The sequence below is a fragment of the Pinus tabuliformis genome, chromosome 5_1 (assembly GCF_031772625.1).
Source record: "Pinus tabuliformis cultivar Carrire ecotype Pingquan chromosome 5_1, CPIR1, whole genome shotgun sequence".
In the NCBI taxonomy this organism is placed as follows: Eukaryota; Viridiplantae; Streptophyta; class Pinopsida; order Pinales; family Pinaceae; genus Pinus; species Pinus tabuliformis.
Window position 1 is genome coordinate 448,033,560 of NC_142305.1, and position 8,920 is coordinate 448,042,479.

Consider the following 8,920-nt stretch of genomic DNA (forward strand, 5'->3'; position numbering starts at 1 on the left):
GAATCCCTACTAGAAACATTTCCAAAGTTGATGGCTTGGGTTCCTAAAGGATATCCAACATCAAATGAATCATATCCAAGATGTGCTCTACATTGTCTCCCCGTCCTCTTTCCAATCCCATTTCCTGTAACTTTCCCACACCAAAGTCAAGTAATAATCAAACAAAGGAACTGGCATTTGATTTTATCTTTTATATCTATAAACTTTGAATCTAATTTATTTCAAGAACATATTAATTCATATTTAAAGCCTTTCTTTCATGAGAATGTATCAATCAAGTAGGACATCATAAAATCGATGTCAATAAGGTCCTCAAACAATATCTACAATATCAATATTTTTCTTGTTGTGATAACTTGTGAAGAAAAAAGAACATATCTACAAAATAAAAAGGCATATATTACTTGTGTTCAAAGTTTGTGTATGGTTTGTTCTTAGGAAACCTTTTAAGATATTCCTCTCCCTTTAACAAAGTAGATTGTAGCTTGGTTAAACTCAGTATCCTTTCATTCAACATCAATTTTTTCAAGATAAATGTCACACATTATTCTTTCCCATTTCTCAACATGCTACAAATGATCAATTGAAAGTCACATAAAACCAAGAGCAAACCCTTTTCTAACCAAAAAAAACAAACAAACAATGCCTCTAATAAAACTTCACACCTCAAAAATTACTCTGCCACATGCTTAGGCTAAAGGTGAGATTCTTTGAATCATATTTAGGTCATACTTAATGGGATATTCATATGTTTACCGTGATTTCAATTTGGTGTTAAAATCAATATATATATCCAGGTTATTATCAGTGAAATTCAAGTATAGTTCAGAAAAATAACGTCATTGCAAGGTAGTGGAGAGAGAAACATCTTCATAATTAGGATTCTCTATTTTAGTTTGATTTGAGTTGAGTTTGTATTTGAATATATAGTTTTCTCTAAAGAAATGAAATAGAAATATGAGAATAAAAATAGCCCTGTGAATTTTTAATCAATTCATATTATATATCTCTAAAATAGCCAGGCCATCCTTCTCTGCTATTTGATAGAGATTTATTGTGCATAGAAGAATAATGAATTAACTATCAAACACAATGATGCAATATATTAACCAAGGAAAGAAAAATGACATGGTTGTGGTATTTGTGTGCTCGAAGGAAATCCAACAATGGTTGCATGCTTTCTTTATCATGAAATAGTCTTGAAGACAAATGTCGGTTCAAAAATTGAACTCCATTACTAATGGAAGATGGAATATCAAAATAAGAGTCAATATATGTTATTTTATATATAGTGATGATAGAGTTTTAAATGCGATAACTGAATACAAGACTTCCAAGTATAAAAAAATGGAAGCCCAACACAGAGCATACTATAGCACATATTTTAAAGTATGTTTTGCACTTCTACTAAATGAATTGAAAGAAATTTCACTAAACATTTTGTTTTGAAAAATTCACCATAAATCTAGAGAAAAATACCTTGTGATGTCATAAACCAGTAATGCTCCAGCTGCTCCTCTGTAATAAGATATTGTGATAGATTGAAATGACTCTTGTCCAGCCTGCAAGATGCCCAAAGAAATGTTTTGTCAATGCATATGTAGTTCTCAACAAGGGATATGCCATTGTGACTTAGTAAGCTTGCAGTTAAGAAGGAATCATACAAACAATCACGACAAGGGGGACCCACAAGCAACCATTTTTTCATATTCAACTGATGGTTGAAACTGTAGGGAGAAAAAAATTCTCAAACAAAGTTATTATTAAAACTAGGAAAAATTCACTTATTAATCACCTTGTGGATAAATATATATTCCAAACTGAAACTATCAAGTTGGATGGATTTGTTGTGTATAATGCAAATATATAGCAATATTCCTCCCAACTTTTCTTTCACACTATCCTACCCACTACAACAGAAACTAGCAAAGATGTTATAAATCTCTAATCATAAACGACGACAAAGTACATACTTGGTGATAAGGAAAATGTATGTTTTAAAGAGTTATCAGGTTGTCATGCAATATAACTTATTGTAACATTGCCATGGACTATTTTGTTTTCACTCCATTCTAGAGATTTCCTTGGCTTCAGTTTGCAAAGACATTCTTCTGATAAGGCCATCCATAGCTAAGTTCTCTTGCCACTCAAACACCGCCAAGAAGTGAATATAATGAATATGCAAGTAAATTTCCCTTTTTAACATTATAGCAAGAACTAGTGAATCATGCATGTAATATTTCCTAAACAGATCCAAATTGTATGCACAACGTTGAAGCTTTTAATTTTTTTATGGTTTCCTTGTCCAACATTATCCATAAAGAAAAGTTGCATGTCATACTTCAGTGGACAATTTTGACCAGTAATTGTGCAATGTGCATCAATATGCATTGCTTGCTAAGTTGTCCTGACTCCTAACTCAGCCAAGAATGGCTTGTAACCAAACAAATTTAAAATGAACTTATTGATAGAGCCTACATCTGGAATAAAGAGGCCTTCTCATATAGGTTATTTCTATGCATCAAAAGAACACATTGGCAGAGGTGTTCATACCTTCAGGTGCAACATAAGAAGCATCTGAAAGAATTAGCACCAGAGGAAAATGAATAGTATCATGCCCACTTACAATGCAAGAAATCCATAAAATAAAGGACCAGTTCAATTTTCATTTGCTCATCCTCTTTTGTAACCAAAATGCTATAAAAATCACCTTGCCAATTTGAAATTTGTATTCAATTTTCCATTCCCTCTCCATTGGTACCTATTGAACATAAGTAGACTTAGAAGGAATACACTTTAGGCATTTTATTTTCCCAATTTTACTCCCTTGCATTGAATGTCTTGTCCCACTGACTATATCAGGCCATTTCTAGACATCAGAAAATTTATCTTTATCTAAACACACATGCACATATTGACTGACTTGTCAAAACATCATCTTCAAAAAGATTTACCAATGAATTCCTTGAGTGTCTCACACTTTCAGAATAAAACTCATTCGACAAAATTAGGTTCTTCTAGTTGAATGGAACTTGGAAGGGATATCTAATAGAAAAGTTCACTCTATTTCTCATAGAAAATTGCTATAAGGCTTTTCCACCAAAAAAAAAAAAAATAGATATATATATATATATATATATATTCAAATAAAAAAATTTAGCTCTATAATAACTTATATAGAGGAAGCCACTCCAACATTAGAAAACATGACAAAAGACTTAAACTCGATCTTGACAATAAAATTTCCTTCTCAACTTGAGCATCTAGTTTGATTTAAACATTCCTTAGTCTTAGAATTGAATAGGCAGTATTAACACTAAATTTTATTTTAAATATTTGATGCAAGAGAAATAATTTCAAATTTCTAGAGAAATAAATTTCAAACTTCTATGTCAACGATTATGACTCATAATAATTGCTCCCTTGGAGGTATTGGTTTCCCTATATAATGGTGAGTTTGTATGGCACTTCCCCAGTATGTTTCACCTCACAGTGGTCTCCTGACAATTTTCACATAATCAGTAAATGAGCTTCCTGGAGCATGTGTCTCTTTCAAGGAGCAGGGTCGTATACCACAATTCAGATGGTCTTAGTTAGGACTTGATTTCTACACTTAATATTACCTACATCCAAGATATGAATAACATCTCTTGAACTAAATCTAGATTAGAAAGGAAAAAGGAAGAACTATAGCATCCAACCATGGGACTCAACACATTTGAATGAAACAAATACGCCATCAACAGGTTGGGCACCAAGCATGAGAGTAATATTACAAATCTATTAAAATTTAAAAGGTCCAAAAAAACTACATTATCCATTAAAATAATTATTAAATTGTATATGATGTACCAAAGTCATTTTTCATTAACTAGATTACCCTACATTCTCTCTTGACATTGAAAAATGTCAACCACGCTATGGGAAAAACAAAGCATAATCATCAATATACACCAATTCCTCACACACATATTGGTCAATAGACTCAAAATTCATTGACTCGTCATTTTGTTCATTTAACATGTCAATAGACACCTTTTTTATATCTAGGCTCAAGTACAAAAACTTCACATGGTTTAAATAATGATATCTTAGAATGTACTCTTTAAAGAAATGATAATTTCATTCCTTTTTAGAAATACATGTATCAGGTTTTAGCCCAAAAGGCTAGCTGAACTTATCATTTGGCATTTGACTAATTCCATGCCAGCAAGTGGCCAGTTCAAATCCCCCTGTGTCAGGTGCACTAATCTATGCCAGCAGGTTAATTGGGAATGGCATAAACTAATGTAGGAAAGCATCCCTTTGGTTTCCTCACAAGGTTTAAAATAAACAACCCAATGGATTAATCTATGCCACAGGTTTAATGGGGATGCCATAAACTAATGTGGGGAAGCATCCCTTTGGTTTCCCCACAAGGTTTAAAAGAAAAAACCTAATGGATTTAGCTCAACTAGTTATCCTCAAACTGGGAGTCCAAAGAAAGAGATGCTATAATCAAATACTAACTTTCACATAATTGAATTACAAATTTCCATTCTTTTAAGAATCTGAGAATCATAACAATTAACTAATCAACACATAAACCACATACCGTGTCCCATATTTGAAGTTTTATTGGTTTGTTATCAATGGTAATCATACGAGCACCAAACTCCACACCAATTGTCAAGTCGTGTACAGGCTGGAATTTCTTATCAGTGAATTGGAGGAGAAGACATGATTTACCCACCCCTGCAACAACATAGGAAGACATTAAAATACAACCAATGTTTAATATTGGAATGGAGAAAAGAGTTGAGTTAAAAATTATAAATTGAAACTGAAAAAACATTAAAAATTAGAAGCACGGGGAAAATAGACATCACAACAAGATACTTCGATCATTTGAGAAAAACTTGAAAGAAAAGACAATTGGAAAATTGTTAAAAGAAACCAACATAAACCTATGGACATTTTTATCATATAATCATATGAGAACACATCCTCCAGTTTTCCCAACCTACAAAACAATAGAAATAAATACAAAAACATTAGTAACTATAATATCCTTTTCCCATGGGAGCGTGGTATAGACAAAAAAGATTCTATGAAACATACTTCTCCAAAAACAAATTATAATACCCTCTTAGATATTCCATCCCTTAAAAACAAAAACGAACTAATAAATTCATAATTGAGCTACCCAATTAGTGGCAATATCTTAAAAACATAAGTTCCCTTTGCAGAAGGGATCTATGACCTAGCTTTGCCTGCACGTTTTCTCGCTGCCTTGGCCTCCAACCGCAACCATGGCCCCTCTGGATGGGGTTGTCCCTCCTGCATCTTCTCTCTCGGTTGAGCATCCTCCAAAAGAGTCTACCTCTGCCTTTGCCTCCTTGATATCTTCTCTTGGTCCTCCTCAATCAAGGCCATCTATCTCCAATTTTTTTAAGAAACTTGATGACATTCCAAAAATCATTTTATCCCCCTCTCTTCCTCGGCGAGCTTCCCTCTATCTTTTATAGAATGGCTTGGTGGGTCAATTTACAGGCCTCCGGCATTCTCCTAGATTAGTGCAGAAGTAGGTCGAGCGTAACTGTTCACCCTTAATCAATGGGAAAATATCCATTCGCTTCTGTGGAAGAGGATATTTCACATTCCACTTTGAAACCAAAGAAGACAAAGATCTAATATTCAGGATTGGACCATATTTCATGGACACAAGGGGACTTTATCTAAATCGATGGACACCAAACTTTGACCCTAAGTTGGATGTTCTGAATGTTGTTCAAGTTTGGGTTCGCCTCCCTCACCTCACCTTCCACTGCTGGGGAGACGAATCAGTAAAAGAAATAGGAAATGTAGTTGGAAAATACATAGACAGAATCAAACCAAAGGAGAACATGCACACTTGTGCAAGGATTTGCGTGGAAGTCGATATGGGAAAAGGCCTTCTGGAAGCAGTAAAGATCAGAGTCAATAGCTGGATGCACATTCAACAACTGGACTATGAACAAATCTCATTTAAATGCAAGGTATGTCACGAGTACGGTCATTTTTCTAATAGATGTCCAAAAAAGCAAGAAATTGATGAAGTAGAAGTCCAAGAAACCAAATGGGAACCAGTAAAAAAAAAGACAGCGAACAAATCTTCCTCTCAGCAAGCCCCATCCCAATCAACTCCTCTGAATCCCTCCCCCTCTCTTTCATCCATCCCCCAACCTCCCCTCCATGACCCCAATCCCTTCAGGCCCCTCGACCCCTCCTTCGATCCTTCTTTGGCCCTAAATGAACCCCTCATCCCCTCCTCCTCTCCCCCCTCCTCTCCCCCTCCTCCCCCCTTGGTCCTCCCTCCCTTCCTCCCTTCACCCTCTCTTCCTTCCTCCCTTCACCCTCTCTTCCTCCCCAATCATTCCTCTCAACCCTGCCCCCCCATCCTTTGAGAGAATACTCACAAGGAATCAATCTAGAGACTCCCTCTCCTCCTTTGACCTTCACAAAAGACAAGGAAGAAGAACCAACAAGGAAGTAAGAGACGAAGTGGCAGCAAAGGAAATGGCAATGGGAACACAACAATTGATGGATTCCTTCCTCGAAAAAAGTACGGGAAACAAGGAAAAAAATCACCACTCTATTCGAGGGAAATGTCCCTCCGCCTCAACCCAAAATAAATAATGATCTTGGTCTCCTAGAATTGCAGAGGATTGGGACACTCCTCCAAATTCAATTCAGTCAAAGACATTCTAACAACTGAGAATCCAAACATACTCATGATCTAGGAGACCAAAATAAATGAACAAGAAATGGGGAAAATTATCCAAAAAACAAGGAACTATGATGGAATAACTCTCCAAGCAACAGGGGCATCTGGAGGAATCTGCACAATATGGAGAAAGGACATCTGGGAACTACAACACCAACAGAAAGATCTACATTGGATTAAAACAAAATTAAGAAATAAAACAAATGAAGAGAAAATATGCCTCTTCAATATCTATGCACCAAATCACTACAGAGAGAAAGAGTTATGTTGGAATTCTCTCAAAGACATTTTACTTCAGGACCATAACAAGAACATCATTATAGGAGGCGATCTAAATTTGGTAATGAATGCTGAAGAGAAATCTAGAGGCACTTTCCACGCTGATCCTTCTCATGATTTGCTGGAAAGTATAATCGAAATCCAAAATCTTCTAGACATTCCTCTGAATAACGGGAAGTATACATGGAGAAAAAAATAATAGGCCAAAGAAACATAAAATAAAGGTTGGATCGAATTTTAATTTAGGACAACATTATAGCCAAATACAGTTCAGTCATATAAAAAATTATCCATACTTTTGCATCTGACCACAAACCTATTGTAATAATCTTAGGGATCTTGGGAAATATGGGACCTCTCCCATTCCGTTATTGCCCATCATGGAACAACAATGAAGCAGCAAAACAAACAATAGCTAAAGCTTGGTCGCAGGAAATTATTGGATCCCCAAACTTCGTCTGGGAAACAAAATTAAAAGCAATGAAAAAAGATTTAAAAGTTTGGGCCAAATCCAACCACAATGAATCAAATAATAGGAAAAAAGAAATGCAAAAAGAAATGGATACATTACAGGAAAGGAAATAATGCACAAAATAAAGCCAGATTAAGGAGAAAGAATTATTCTGGGAAATCTACAGGAATAACAGAAAGGAGGAAGAGGAATGGAGACTTAAATCCAGGAGCCTATGGATTCAAGCAAGGGACAAGAATACAACTTTCTTCCACAACACAACAAGGGTGAGAAGAATAATAAACAAGATCGACACTCTAAAGGGGGAGGGAGACCATGAAATCAAAGGGAAAGAAGATTTGAAAAAAGAAGCATTCACCCATTTCAGAAATCTTCTAACAGCTGACCCAACAACTCTTGAATTCAAGAATTTCATCAAGCACATCCCAAAAAGAATATTTGGAGAATTAAACTTAGATATTTTGAAAGAGGTTGAAGAAAGTGAAATCCAAAATGTTGTTTGGAGCCTACAGCCTGACAAGGCTCCCGGTCCAGATGGTTTCTCAATTGCTTTCTACCGACACAATTGGGACATGTTATAGCTCCAAATCTCACTCTTGATGTTTGTGATGCTGCACTCATGGCCTAGGGAAACCCCTCCTTCCAGACCTGATCCAAATAGTTAAAAAACAGTGTTTTACTCCCTGTACATGAAATTTCCCTAAGATAAACACGTGTGTACGTGGGTCTGTGTATACCCATCCCGCGTATATGTCTTAAAACACTTTAAAAAATTAAACCTCCTTAATTTCGGGTGGAGATCATGGGTTTTACTTGCTGATTACCTATTAGTGCTCGTGCCCAACTGTTCCCAACAAATTCCCAACTTAAAAACTACTTTGGGAGAAGTATAAAAAGGCTTCAATGGGAAGGCCTAAAGGAGGAGAAAATAGAGAGAAAAATCACTTTGTTGAGATTATCCCAGATCAGGTCTGAAGATCCCTGTGCTTCCAGCACTTCCCCCATTACAAGAAACCCTTGTTTCCTTGATTTATGATGTCTTTCCATTTGTTGAGATATCCTTGAGTGAGTTATGGAAGGAGCTTGTTGATGGCTTGAGATTGGACGAATCCAGAGGACAGTTCCGCTTGGAGCCTACAAAAGGAAGACTCAGGTGAAATTATTCCTTTCTGTACTTTAGTTATCTATAATAAAAGAAACACTTGTCTTGTTCCTGATATGAATCTTCTTCATGTTTATGATATGTTATGATTTACAAATTAATGATTATTTCAATTGCATAACTAACTTTCAATATGATATGAAGTTGATTTCTTTATGATGTTTAGTCCATATACTGTTGTGCTTTCTTGAATTGATTGTTTTGCAGGTTGAAGGAGCAAAAGGAACTCCAAGAGGGTTTGGACCCTAGCTGGATCTTCCCA